The sequence below is a fragment of the Pezoporus wallicus genome, unplaced genomic scaffold (assembly GCF_028554395.1).
Source record: "Pezoporus wallicus isolate ANWC-B61680 ecotype Strahan unplaced genomic scaffold, APGP_CSIRO_Pwel_v1 contig_5552, whole genome shotgun sequence".
Lineage (NCBI taxonomy): Eukaryota > Metazoa > Chordata > Aves > Psittaciformes > Psittacidae > Pezoporus > Pezoporus wallicus.
Genome location: NW_026640754.1, coordinates 357,590 through 372,223, shown reverse-complemented (window position 1 = coordinate 372,223; position 14,634 = coordinate 357,590). Strand labels below are relative to the sequence as shown.

Sequence of the window (14,634 nt, the reverse complement as noted above, 5' to 3'; positions counted from 1 at the left end):
TACTAGATTCAAAGCAGAGTTTTCTCAGTTACGGATTGAAGTTTGTGTGCACATAGAATGCAGGTAGTTTCTCTTCCCTACATGATATTTATACAAATATTCTCCTTTTTTTCCCTTTTTTTTTTTTTTTTTTGGTGGGTCACTTGACACACCTTTGGAAAATATTTAGCTGATAGATGAGATTATTTGCCAAAGGAATTTTGAAGACTGAGAACATTTGAAGAGTGAGACCTTGAATGACTGAAACAGAACCAATCTGTCTTCTAACTTTATTCAGAATTTCACAATCCTGCCTAAACTGCAAGATAAGGGCCAAAGGCAACAAAGCAGCAGGAGCCAACTCAGAATGTGCCAAAGTTCATAGAACAGTTGCTTCAGGCTGAAGTTTGTTGACCCTTAATCACTTGTGGTCATCAGTGGTTCTGCTGCAGGGCCCTGCAGAGCGTGAGTCCGATCAGATCTCCTGCTGCTGCTGTCCAGGCTACCGGTGGAGTGAAAGCTGGGATACATGAATTCCAAGGCAGCATTTCACAGGTGTCTGCCTGTCCGTGTGCTTTTTTGGACTACCATCCTTGTGTAAAGCATGTGTTTTCTAATTCTAAATTTCTGTAATCTCTTGCAAACGGTGTAGGAGGAGTTGATCACAGCACAGGCAAAAGATTCCATCCAGTTAGCATACATTTTATGCTTTCAGTACTCCATTTTGTCATTGACTGATATTAGTGTAAGCACATACTTGCACGTTTAAGTTTTAAATAATTTTTTCTTAAATCACAGTGATAACATTGTCGAGAAATGCCCTTTTGCTAGTAAGTCTCCTTTGACTATTTGTACTACCTTTAATGACAGCATTGCAGTGAGTATGCTAGGCTGCTGTAAGGTAATACTGTGAAAGACTATAGGGAAATAAATGACATTTCAGAATATCATCTTGCAACAATTTAAGCATGTAAGCATGCACTGACAAAAATGTGCTTCATTCTGTGACAAGTCTGTGACTTGTACAGAGTAGTAGCTAGTAACGAATATTAAGTAATTTAACAATAATGCCATTCATGATACAACAAAATCTTTAATGCATATTTTTATGGGCTTTATCATATTTGGGCAGCTCACTGATTTTTACAAAATTAATCTTTATGACAATCACAGAACTTTAGAGAATATCTCATTCCTACAAACTAGAGGCAGTTCAGAATAGTCTATCCAGTACATAAAATACAAAAAAATTATTTGAAAATTATTCTATCTTCAAAGCTCCAGAAGTGTCAGTGTTTCTCATAATCTTCTTACATGTGAATGGGGCAAAAGAGAGAGGGCATGTTGGCCTCTGGAGCAGCTGTGTGCCGTAGGGGCTGAGGGTCTGGGAATCTTCAGAACTGGATGATCTCATCTCAAAGATGAGAGAAAACTAGAAGTGGGAAAAGGAAAGAATAATGACAGTTCATGTTTCACTACAAATCAAAAGACAAAACAGTTCACAAAGAAAATCTGGTCATTGCTATGACTTCTATCAGTATCAGAAAAAGAAATTAGTATACCTTTGGGAAGAATCTGCAAGCATTACTGTACTTTTCAAAGACAAAATTTTCTATATCAAGAATATTCTAGATTCTGTATATGTTTAGTATTATGAGGAAAATGCTCATAGGGTAACATTCGCAATTTCAGGTAAAACAAATATAGGAGGCTGGATTCCTTCATACTTTTCCTCATAAAGACCCTCCTCACATACATCAGCAAAGCTAACTCATTGACAGTTCCAAGTACTTTCTGTAATGGACTCTTTTGCTGGGGTATCTGAAAAACTTTTGTATCAGTCAAGACAATGTTCCCAGGCTACTTAAAACATTATTTATATGACACAAATGATCATTTTCCTTGTACTCCCACATCAGTCTGCAAGAGGATTCTTGCTTTATACTGGTTACATTCCTTCTGGTGTATGGGTAATTTTTCTGCCCTGTTTGTACAGGATCTTGCACAATGAGGTTGTGGTCCAAGCCTGTGGCTTTTGAGTGCTTCAGTAATACAAATAATGTTTTCACAACTTAAAAATAGGTTTGTGAAGTGTAAGCATGTATGATCTTGATGAGAATGAAAGCAAAAATATTAGCAGGCTACCAGTATCGTCATTATTCTTACCTTTTAAATTGCTGAAAGTATGCTGTTTAATTTCAACAACAGTTCTGCTTCAAGAAGTTTTCACTCTAAAGACCAAGGTAAGACATTTCATGCTAGGAGGCAGACAAAAACACATTACAGAATTATTAGCGAGTAGAACATTTTTTAAAACATTCTTTCATTATCTTCTCTTCAAATAACAATGGGCTACAGACAGCATTTGACATGGGAAGGGACACTTATAAATCTTTGGGGAAATAATATTTCAGAGAAATCTGAATAATTGGCTGTACTTAGTAAACTGAGAGTGAAAATTCATCCTATATCAATAGTAAAAGACAAGAATAAGCCAGTGGACAAGGCATCTATGAGCATTTTTGTCATGCAAGAAAGAAGGCATGCTGGGAGAAAGAAACAAATCAGAGAGGTCAAAATCCCCGCAAAGTAAAAATGAGAAACAGGGAAGGAAAGAATAGCAATGATGATACTGATTCAGACTCTGTCAGGTAAAATATGAAGATGGTGACTGATAATTTCCATCTGAAACTGGCGAGTGTTCACTATCTCTACTAATGAAGATGGAAAGAGTTTCAGACAGCAAATACAATGAGTAATTTACGTTTTGAAATATGGAAATTGCATAGTAAAAGTGTCATTGTAAGAACACATGCAATACGTAACTATGATAGGAAACTGTAAGTAAAGAATTAATTAGGAAGTTTAAATACAACAGTTTTTATTGTTGAAAAATGGACTGAGGATTTAAAAAAAAATAGCCTGAATATATTTTTGTCTAGTTTGATTTTTCTTTTTAAAGATTCTCTCTCTCTTAATTATTAGAGTGGCTTTTTATCATTAATCTGTGTGAATAAATTATACTTTTATCTTCTTCAAAAACCATACACCATTGGCATCTACTAGCAGATAACCTTTAAGGTTTACTTGAAAAAATCTTGCATATTTTTGCATTCCCTCCTGTCTTGTGGTCTGAATTATCAGACAATTCTACCTAAACCCACCATCAGTATCACCTTCCAAAATAAGAAACGTACTCAGCTCTTCCACCAGTGAATCACCATGCCATGTGACTGCACATGGAATATGCAACTTGTTCCATAAAATGCATGGGAAATTCTTTCCTAATTCCTGTTGAGTTCTGTGTGATAATCTGAAGTTCCCACAGAAGCTGTACAAGCTATTAAATCTCTCACTGTTTTCACTAAAGTTCTAGTAACTCAGCTCCTCAAACTAGTAATTACACTGTTACTGTTTTTGTCTCATGGGCTGTGTATGTGCCAGTACAGAGTTCCCACTGTTGGAAGCATACATGCAGTCCAGCTACAAAGTTCATCAATGGAAGTTCTGGTGTTTACCCAGCATTTCTATTTCCACTGCTGCATTAGAACAGATCTCTCTGACTGTCAGATACTGATTACTATGGAACAGACTCTCACTCTGCTAAGCAAGTATTTTCCCAAACGGTGCAGTTGTCTTTCCATTAAAAGGCAGTACATGAGGGAAACTATAACAGTTCCATTTATGACTCTTCCAAGTCCCAGCCTAATCAGCTGTTCATTAAAACTGTGCTGATGCCACCATGTTAAAGAGCCATGTTCTTCACCTACAGGATGAATTCATCCAAATGAGGGAGACTAGCATAGTATTTATTATAGTATTCCTACTCTACTGCCTATTTTATTTTTGACTAAAGTAATTTAAAAAAAGGTTGGTAATTTGTTTATAGGTAACAGGTAAATTGTTCATCACAGTGTATGTATAACACATACAAAACAATTCCATGTAATAAGATTTTAAATTACCAGGAGATAGTAGTTTTCAAGGACTACCATGCTGAGTCAAATAACAAATACACTGGTTATCATTAGCTGCATCATGTTAGATGGCATATTAAAGAGGCTCAAGATTCTTTTTAACATGGTTCCTCTAACTAAAGTCTTATCCCCTTCTAATTTACTCTTATTACTGGGGAGGAGTGGTGGATAATTGTCTTCTGACTCCTTTCTATAGCTGGCAGCAGTACATCGGCTTTGTCATATCGTTGGATTTGTGAGGTGATAGAAGGTTTTCTGAGCATGAGGCAGCTCAACATTTCATCTCCTTCCCCCATGAGCTGCAACATGACATAGGCATGACATGACCCTTATTTGAAGGGGTACATTCAATTGGTTCCCACGTACCAACTATGAGGTACATTATTTCAGTTGCAGTTTGGATAACTGACCAGGTGAGTAAAGTGTCTAATGGAGGTAAGGTTGAATTGACCAAAGCAACGTCAATTGTCTTAGCATCTGAAGTAAGAAAAGATCAAGGAAAAAGATAGCCTTTAGTGATCTAGGATACAATTCAGTGTTTGCCAAAGTCAAAGAAGGCTTTCCATTGATTACTCCTAAATTTCACTACCAAAATTCCTGTGGTAGAGCTGTAACAGTGTTCAGGGTTTTACATGGGATCATGATCAGTGATTACTCCTTGAAAAGTTAATTCATTCACAGGTAATTCAAATGAATACTCATACATGAAATTGAGTTTAATTTTGTCACTTCAACAGTGAATACTTTTATAGCATATCACATCTTCTGTTCCTGGTAAGCACTTAGGAAACAGTCCAAAGGATAATGAGTGGTTTGATAACTGTATGTAGGAATGTGGAAAAGATATCTAAGAATGGATGACTTTTAAGTCTTGCCAGAAAAGGCGTAAGAAAATTCATTTACTACAGAATGCGATTAAAGTTCAACCTTGAAATAACTTTCACTTTTTTATCAAAAGGGTAGTTAATTGTTATACAGCTTACTAGCAGATGTCTCAGTTTGGATGAATTTAAAGTCTTTAAAACAAATTAAGTTAATGCCTAGGTTATGAGGTTGGATCCTTTCTTCCCAGTTTTTTTGGAAAGGTGTAACATGGTTCCAGAGGTCTCTCTTGTTCCAGTAGTTCCCATGCACAATCATTTCTTTCCTTGATTATGGGAAAATTGAGAATTGTGTCCAGACACAACCTGGCAGAAATATTGATTTATGTGGGTTTTTTTTCTTTCATCCTAATGTCCTGAACAAAATATGCCTTTTTTCTATCTGGCTTATTTAAGTTAGTTCACTGAATTAATTTACTGCCAACCACTTATGGTCTGTGGAAATTCACAGCCTGAATTTCTCCTGAACTTTTTAGTCTCCCAAAGATTAATTAGTTGATCTGAATGATAGATAATTGCCTTTAAAATACCGAGATTAGACTAGCTGCTCTCTTTTACTTTGTTTCATGCAATTTCTGTTATATTGGATCCAGGCTCAAAGAAACTGAAGATGCTTAGGTGAAAATTTGGGCTTTTTTGAAAGGAACAAGACCAGATTATTTAACACCTAGATTTCTCACTATGTTAAACAGCTTGCAAAAGAAATAGGAATATCAGTGAGTAGTAATTTTCAGTACTTTATAATTAGTGATGGTCTTAACAGAATTTTACTGTTGTCAGAACACTGAGATTTTCAGTAGCAGCCAGAAATCTGTAGCTGCAGCAGCTTTTACTTCATTTGAGAGAATGGCATTCTTGAAAATAGAGGCTATCTGCAAGTGCACTTCATAGTAATGAAGTACTGAAGAAATATCTTGTGACATATTTTCCTTAGCCTCACCTTCCTAATAATAATTTATTTGTGAAATTTTTGGAATAGGATTAAAAAAAAATCAGGAAACTTTCTACAGTATATTTGTTCCTGTGTATGCACAAGTAAGTTTTAGTTTTCTCTAGAACTACATAAATGGATGCTTCTAATGGCAGTATTTCAAGACTGCACTTGGTTACTGTGAGTCATTTAGGAATATGCAGGTTTCATAAGACATATACCAATCAGGAGAGTAAATCCCAAAATTCATGGTATTTTGTATGGTGTTTATTAAACTGAAAGTCTGGATTATTTAGTCCTTTCAAATGTAGCTTTGAAGCTATGTGCACCTGTAAATGCTGTCACATTCTCACAAACATAGATTGAGTTTCCTCAGACCACTTGGAAACTTATTATTACTTATTACTACTTATGGCAACATCCCCTCCTACTGCTGCCATTATTTGTTTTCTTGGTGTCCGTGGAAAGTACTTTAAGACAATCTTTCACATATCTGCAGCATCTGTAAGGGTATTCTTTAAGCCAACATCTTTTCCTGCTTGGATTTCCAGTTTGTATCTATGCCTTTCTTTGATGCTTTTACAATAAATTCTTACACTTTTTAGTTCTATAAACCAAGCTGAGCCCAGTACACATAACAGAAGCTATTTTGGCTTCCACAAGTTCCCTGAGTGTCAGCATCTGAATCCTTTGTTATTTTGTGAACTCCCTAAAATCTCACTGTATCTAGTTTTCTCAGAATTTCATCTTTTCCTCAGACTGAGTGCAGAGTTGCTTTTCTGTGTTCAACAACATTTGGTATTATCTTCTCAGCAATTGTGTCCGTTATCTAAAAGATGCATCTAGACGCCATTAGGAACTCAAAACAAATTAGTTCTGGAATCATTCTAAAAAATTCTAAGAGATAAGATGGTTTTGAACTAATACCTTAGCTGAAGTTGTCAGTTTGACAGTTTTGAACTATGTCAGTCCAGCCAGTTTTCAACCTATTTCACTGTCTGCTTTTCTGGCTAATACTTTGTCAGCTTCTAAACGAGACTGCTTTGGGAGACAGTATATAAAGCCTTGCTAAAGTTAAGATATATTATACTTACTGCTCACTTCTTGTCCATTTAGCCAGTGACTGCATCTTGGAAGGTAAAACAGTTTCGTCAAGGATGGTTTGCTCTTAATAAACTGGTGTTGATGGCTCCTGATTGCCTTCCTGTCACTCATATCTGGAAAAGGATTCTAGGGTGTGTTCCATGATCTTTCCATGGACTGAGGTGAGCTGATAAGCTTAGAGATCATTGCTGCTTTGCCGCTTTTGAAGACAGGTGTCTTTCTTCAGCCGGCAGGGACACCCCAGGGTTGTCATGTTTTTACTGGTGTTGTGGCCCTGCAGTCACATCAGCCATCTCTTTCAGCATACTTGGGTAGACTTCATTTAGCCTTTCAGGCTGGAATACATCCAGCTTCTCTAAATAGTCCCTAGCCTGTTAGGTCCTCACTCCTGGCTCTTCCTGTTTCTAAATCATGCAAAGCCCAGATGTGAGGGAGTAGGATTTGCCTACGAAAAGTGAATAAGAATGGCCTAAATTTTTGCTAGTCTAGAAGTACAAAATAATGGAAAAATTAGCATTAAATAGGCAGACAGAAAAATCTTGATCTAATTTATCTGTACATTGGCATTTCTTTCTCTTACTTTCTTTGGTACTAGCTACTACATAGTTTCTTCCTTCAGCAGCTGCAAGGTGATGAGTACCCTCCCTCCAGTGCTATCAGCATGTTTATTCTTAAATTGAAACACAGAACTATCATTCTATACTTCTGTCTTGAGAGACATAGCAAGTTTTTATTTCATACACAGACTATTCTTTCATTTACTTCAGCTTGCAAATATTGAGTTTGAAAGATCTAAAGTACATGGGTGGTCAAGGGTATGCATTGATAGAAGGATTGGTACAGTGTTATGTTTGTTGGTAGTTTTATCTTCACTAAGCCATATTTCTGCTTACTTTGCTGCCAAGAAACAAGAAAGAAATAATTTCTACAAAAAAAAAAAATAATCTACCCTTCCTGTGGCATCTGTATAATTTGGATTTTCATTCAAAACTAGGGACTTAATGTGGGTGGATTTAAAGTTTTTTATTTATCCTACTCATATAATCCTATTCACAAAATAATTTTCATATGAAGTGCAGCTATTTTGTCAGAAATCTACTCTGCCACTCTGCAGACTGTCTGCTTGAAAAAAAAAAAGCTACTTTTTTGTGTGGTGAAAGGGGATTTGTGGCTTTCTAGTGTTCTTTGCACCATCGTTAATGGTCAGGAGTATTTTTAAATGCTTGTGCAATATTAGTTCTAGGAAAGTTGAGTGTGAACATAAGATTCAGTCAAAAATATTTTGTAGAAAATGTTTCATATTTGTAATAGTCACTCTTAACTAAAATACGGAATAATTCAAACTCTCCTCAGGGAATTGGTATTGCTATGAAAGCCAAGAGTGTACTTGGACTCTTGTCTGCTCTTTCCCTTTGGAAAGTTTTGAAACCATGAACTACATTTTTGTAAAATGCCACACAAAGTTTGGGAAAGTTGGAACAATTCAGAGAGAAACTCTACTATGAAGGCATGGTCCTGGGGAAATACAGAAAATGAGCAGCACTTCACAAAATTGGACCCACTTACTGCTCTCAGGATCTGCAGTGCATCTGTCTGCAAGCCTGTGTGAGGTTTTCATGGGAATAGCTTGGGAACACAGACATGGATGAGATACTTTTTTACTTACTGCCTGCAGAAACCAAAAATAAAACTTAGGACAAAAATAAATAAATAAAGTTACCCTGAAAGATGACCAATTTTAGAACTTCTGGAAAAGGAAGGAACTTAAAAGAGCTGTCTTCATAGTAAATGTAGCAATTAGTAAAAGATTTTATATAAATCATAGATTTTAATAGTAGTTTTTATTACCTTTTATGCATATTTGTATATTCATACACAGAACTGTGTAACTGTGTAACTGTGTAACTGACTTTAGCAGAATTGAGCTCTGTATCAGTAAAGATTTCTTTTTTCCATGAATTAAAATATAACATCTAGAGAAAATAACAATGTTTGGAACTTATGTTAGGTAAATGAATGGAAATATTGAATATCTCCAACTTTTAAATGTTCCATAAAAGGAGTTTATAAACTAAATGTTTTTCAGACAGAGAGTATCCATCACCAGCTATGGCTGTCCATTGTTTGAATGGTAAATTAATACACTCACTAATTGAGATTAAAAAATGCAATGTTGCTTTTATGATGGAAGGACCTGTGCCTACTTTAACACTCACTGATTCTATCAAAATCTTAGAAACAAGTGAACTAAAATATGGAACTTCCTACTGGAAAATATTTTTATATATGAATGCAAGCTACAGAAACGCATAGCATGCGAGATGATTTACAACAAAATCCTAAAAAAAAAAAAAAATTGTAAGAAAAAAGTGTGTATCTGTTCAAAACTTGATTAATTTGTTTGCTATGAATTCATCTTGTAATATATTACACTTTTATACATCATGCATAGAAAAGCCTAATCAGAAAATTTTTCAGAACACCCTTCCTCCCAGTTTATTAAATTATGTCAGCAGCATGAGCAAAACTTCACAGTTATATGGGTACTCCTGCTGGTTTCTGGATTTTTATTACACTGAAGAAATTAGCTAAATGGATATTGCCTGGGAATAAAATGGGATTACTGTACAGAGATGGAAGTCATGCAGCATGTGTGTTTTCTCTGCCAATGTCTGTCCATGTAGGTATGTACTATGCAATGTTAGCTCAGGCATTACCAAGTTAAGCAAGGTGTTGCAAGAACCAGAGGAATGCAATAAGAATTCCACAGACCTGGAATAGTGGATTTACTGGTATACTTCCAGCTGAGGAAACTATGGTAAATGAAATATGTATTTCTCTGGTTTATTAACTGTACCAGAGGAACCAAGCTTTTGCTTATATGAGCAAAGGGAATTTGATATTCAGTTTGACTAAAATTTAGATTTTAAACAAAAGTGGTTCTAGTTGGGTTTTTTATTTCCTCAAACAAAAAAGGGGAACTTGGTTACAAGCATTTTAGCATGAAACGGCTGTGCAGATTAATGTTTTGTTTTCTGAAGAGATTCTTCAAGGGCTTGGGGTATTTTTTAGAACTTTCATGTTGTATTTGGATTAAAAAAACTGCTTTGCATCATTTCTTTAGGCCCCTTTAGGAGACAAAGCTCCTGATTCTTTTCTCAGTGATAAGGAAACTTCTCATTTTTATTTGTTACATGTTTTTATTTCTCTTTTCTGTCTTTTGGAAAAGAGAGAATTATTTTCATATAAGCAATATCTTTCCAACTTTTTTTTACTAAGTTAATTATCTTGGAAGAAATAAAAGTTCTTGAATGAAAAGCAAATTTGCTTAATTTTTCACCCAAATTTTGTCTTTTTGGTTTACTGCCTCTGTCTGTAACCCACAACCCTGACAAGGGGTTAAAGGTTAGTACACTACATAGGCAGAGAGCACTCAACTCATTTTATTTCAGCTCTCTTTCTCTTGGATGACCTAGAGAAATACTGACTTAATAAGGTCACAATAGTGGCGTTTGATGATTTTTCAACTCACACTTGTTATGTGTATATATTGGAGCATGAACCAAGATTCAAAAAATATGGTTAAATATAGAAATGAGATCCAGGTAGCATATTTTAATGTTTATTCTCCTCCTTTCTACTTCCTCTTTCTACCAAGACAAAGCCACTTTTTTATGTGCTTCTACTCCTTGCCATTTGTCTTCTCCTTGTAAAAGCAAATGGGGTGGTTTATGTTAATCATCTATATTGGTCAATGTTTTAGTAAACCAAGAAAAAGCACGGTAATTATAACATCTATCTGACTTGGTAATAACTTACTGAAATGCATTGATGTGTCACTCATTCTCTTATGCCCACCCTTGCTACCTTCCAAAGTCAGATGTACTTTCTTCCACAACAAAATGCCCCACTAACCCAAACTTATTACTATTGCTGTCTGACATGCTACCCCCCTCCTCTCTCCATCATCTTATGATTAGCATCACTGTTATGTGACTCTTCAGCTTCCTGAGTAAAGCACTATGATGTTCTGCAGAAAGTAAAGATTTCATCATCATAGAAGAAATGTAGCTTTTGTAGTAATTTATTCTTTTGTACCTGGACTAAAGCTCAAGATCAGGAACCTCCCTGGAAATCTGCTTTTGATCCTTTCCCACCTTGTCCAATAAATGTAGCATCAGTGACTGAATCCACATGAGACTATGAGTATAAATATTTGTTCCAAAACATATATACCATATTTAAAAAATTCATTTCTTGGGGTTTGCTTTTTTATTTAAAGAAAGCATTCTAAACAGTTGTGGTAGCCTACTGCACTAACAATGGAAAGAATAGCCAGCTGTGGTTACCTGCAGATTCAAGACAGCAAACTCACACAGCATCAGTGTTAGCAGGTGTCAGTAGTTCGTGCCCTCCCAGTAGGGGTCAGTAAATTGCTGCAATGCTCTACACCTGATTTTCAGAAGATAAAGCTGAACGCAGTGAGGTCTTTCTTGACTGGCATAAATATATACATAATTTTTGAGAAACTCAAATATTATTTTATTGCTGCTAATCTCAGTGAGATCTGAATCCAGGAGACTAACGTTAGCGGAATTCAAAAATCTAGATAGCAATTGACCATTGCATTTGGGCTGGGCTCACAGAAAGGTCATTAGAATCAGATTGTGCATTTACATAGAATCATAGAATCGTTAGGGTTGGAAAGGACCGTAAGATCATCTAGTTCCAACCCCCCTGCCATGGGCAGGGACACCTTACGCTAAATCATATCACCCAAGGCCTCGTCCAACCTGGTCTTGAACACTGCCAGGGATGGAGCATTCACAACCTCCCTGGGCAACCCATTCCAGTGCCTCAACACCCTTACGGTACAGAACTTCTTCCTTATATCCAATCTAAACATTCACTGTGTAAGTTTTAACCCATTACTGCTTTACCTTTCACTACAGTCCCTAATGAAGAGTCCCTCCCCAGCATCCCTGTAGCCCCCCTTCAGATACTGGAAGGCTGCTATGAGGTCTCCACACAGCCTTCTCTTCTCCAGGCTGAACAGCCCCAACTTTCTCAGCCTGTCTTCATACAGGAGGTGCTCCAGTCCCCTGATCATCCTCGTGGCCCTCCTCTGCACTTGTTCCAACAGTTCCATGTCCTTTTTATGTTGAGGACACCAGAACTGCACACAGTACTCCAGGTGATTACTTATACTACTAACCTTTTTTCAGCTCATGAGCATGTAGCTTCTGTATTCTAATGGATTGTGGCACTTGCAGCAATGAGATGAGCTTCCTGATTTTCATGCATGCAACCTTCAAAATTAGTGACTTGCCCTTGGGATGATAGGCAAAGAGGTCCTTTGTTTTCTTTGAGGTGGTGAGGGAAACAGGAAAGGTATGAATTTGTTGATTTTAATTTCTCTTTTTACTCTGTGAGTAGCTACTCAGTGGTATTTGGTAACTTAGAGTCGTCTTACATCAAATTTTACTTTCTATCATCATGTGATTGTAAGAATTTTTGGTACATGAAATGTACTTTTTCTTAGGTTCTAAGTTTTAAATATAAGGAGATGAGAAAAGATAAAATCACATTTGTATATATTACATGATGTTGAAACAAATGGGAAACACGAGACTTTAATTACCTTTTACTGCTGTCTTATATGGCTGGTGCCCTCTGGTTCCCAAGTAGTTTAGCTTTGCCAGTGTTTCAGGGCTTATTGAGGTGTTTGTTACTGTAAAGAAGTTTTATAAGATAAGCTTTAGCTAAACAAATTACTTCTGAGCTTGAGAAAAGCTTTCTCTATGTAAATGAACCATAATAGAATCTCTGGCGATTGATGGAAAGCATGAGCACTCTGCGCTGCTCCAGTTCTAGAGGCAGTGTGTCACATCTCAGCTTTGGTGTCAACATCCACGTTAATATTTTCATTAGAGAAGAGATGTGCGTGTTTGGTGGAACTAGAGAAAGCACAGGTTTTGTTATTATCAGAAGCTGTATAGGTGTTCCTTAACATTAAGCTAAAAATTAAGTGACCCCTCTTTTGAACAGTGTATGTCCACCCCAGTAATTAAAGTGCGGTTAAAGTGGAAACAGAGTTCCTTATCTGGTGAACAACTGGGAAGTATTGAAAATAGCTTTATTTTACACATTTGTTTTTATTCCAAGTCCTGATATGAGGAAAAAAAAAAAAAATCAAAACAAAACCCAACCAAAAACCTAAGATCTAGCAATTGCTAATTTTTTTAAACATCATAATTAGGTTTCACAAAACGTGTGATCGTGTATTTAGAAACTTGCAGCTGCTGCTCTGAAGATGTTAGCATCTTTACAGAGAAAGGACTTAATTCTGTGTTATGGCCAAATTCTACTTAATGATCTGGACAAGCTGCACACAGGCTGTTGCCTTATCTGTCATGTAGACCAGCTGTATGTGGTCCTGACGGATTTCAGAGCACTGGGAGTTTACCTTGATCTATGGAAAGTCTATAATAACACCAAACAGAGCACAAGGCAGTTATCCTGCATCTTTGTTTTGCACTTCCAATCCAGCAAGAGTCACACTCTGCCAGCTGAATGGTGAAGATGCAGGAAGTTACCAGACCACCCCAAGTGTAGGCTTTTGGCAAGTGCCTCATAGACGAACAACTGCCAACCATCCAGCACTAACTAAAAGGGGTCTCTGTGCGTGACCTCAGTGACATGAAGAGGCTCAAGCAAACAGAAATATCTAGTCAGAGAACAAAGCTGTTGGGGAGCGGCATACAACTGACTGGAGGAGAACATATGCAGGCAAGCATACAGCTTTGAACTTCCACTAAAACTCAATTCATAGTGCCGTCATAAATTTAGCCACAGACCTCTAGCTGTGACATTAATTTCTTTTTAAAATTGAGTAATTGATGCAGCCTTATTGCTGGATAGATTTTAATCGCCTTTGGCTCTACTTTTAGTAATTGCAATCTTTAGTAAAACGAAAGACCAAAAAGAAGAAAGCCTTTCTAAATTTCCCTTCTAAAGCTGGTCTGCCCTCCAAATTGATCAGTTTAGCTTTTTACTCGTTCTTAATCTAAATGAAAATAAAAATAAATAAACATAAAAATTGTAAAAACTTATTTTTAAAACTTACAAGTTTAGTAAATTAATGTTTTGTAAATAATTCTGAATGATAAACTAGTCATTCTTGGGTTTGGGTTTGGTTTGCGTTTTTTTCTATATTATTGTTATCATTTCAGTTCAATGCTAATACCAAAAAATTAGTTTAAATTAATTAGTATTTCCAAAGGGTCTTCTACATGTTTACTGTCCTTAGCTGACTCATTAACATGAAAGGGTTTGGTTTCAAAAATCAACGTTTTCTGGGAGAGATATTTGTGCAATATTTTTTTTAATGTGGATATTACTGAGGAAATTTCTGGTTATGGACTGCACTCTTTCCCTAATTTAAAACCATCTGAATTGTTGTGGATTTATTTATTTTTTTTTTTAATAACCCAGTTAATTTTAACTACGATTTATTCAAATTAAAACTGGAGCATACCTTCTAAATAAAATGTCTCGTAAAGGACTTCAAACGATATAGACCATACACTATTTGATGAGGAATTACATAATATTTAAAATTTGTTTTCTCTCTGACTGCTGTTGACCTCAGTTTTCAGGTACAAGATTGCTTTTTTTTACTGGAATAGGGAGTTCTCTGCCTTTTGGTTCATTAGTCCTTCCTTGGTAATTGTATATTGTGCCTTTCTTTCCTGTCAGAAGC

The 14,634-nt window shown here is 36.1% G+C and overlaps 1 protein-coding gene across 2 annotated transcripts in view; it reads left to right on the top strand.

Annotated features, from left to right (window-relative positions):
• The window catches only part of DLC1 (DLC1 Rho GTPase activating protein), a 228,586-nt gene that overhangs the window by 72,557 nt on the left and 141,395 nt on the right, over nt 1-14,634 (top strand). The window lies entirely within an intron of this gene.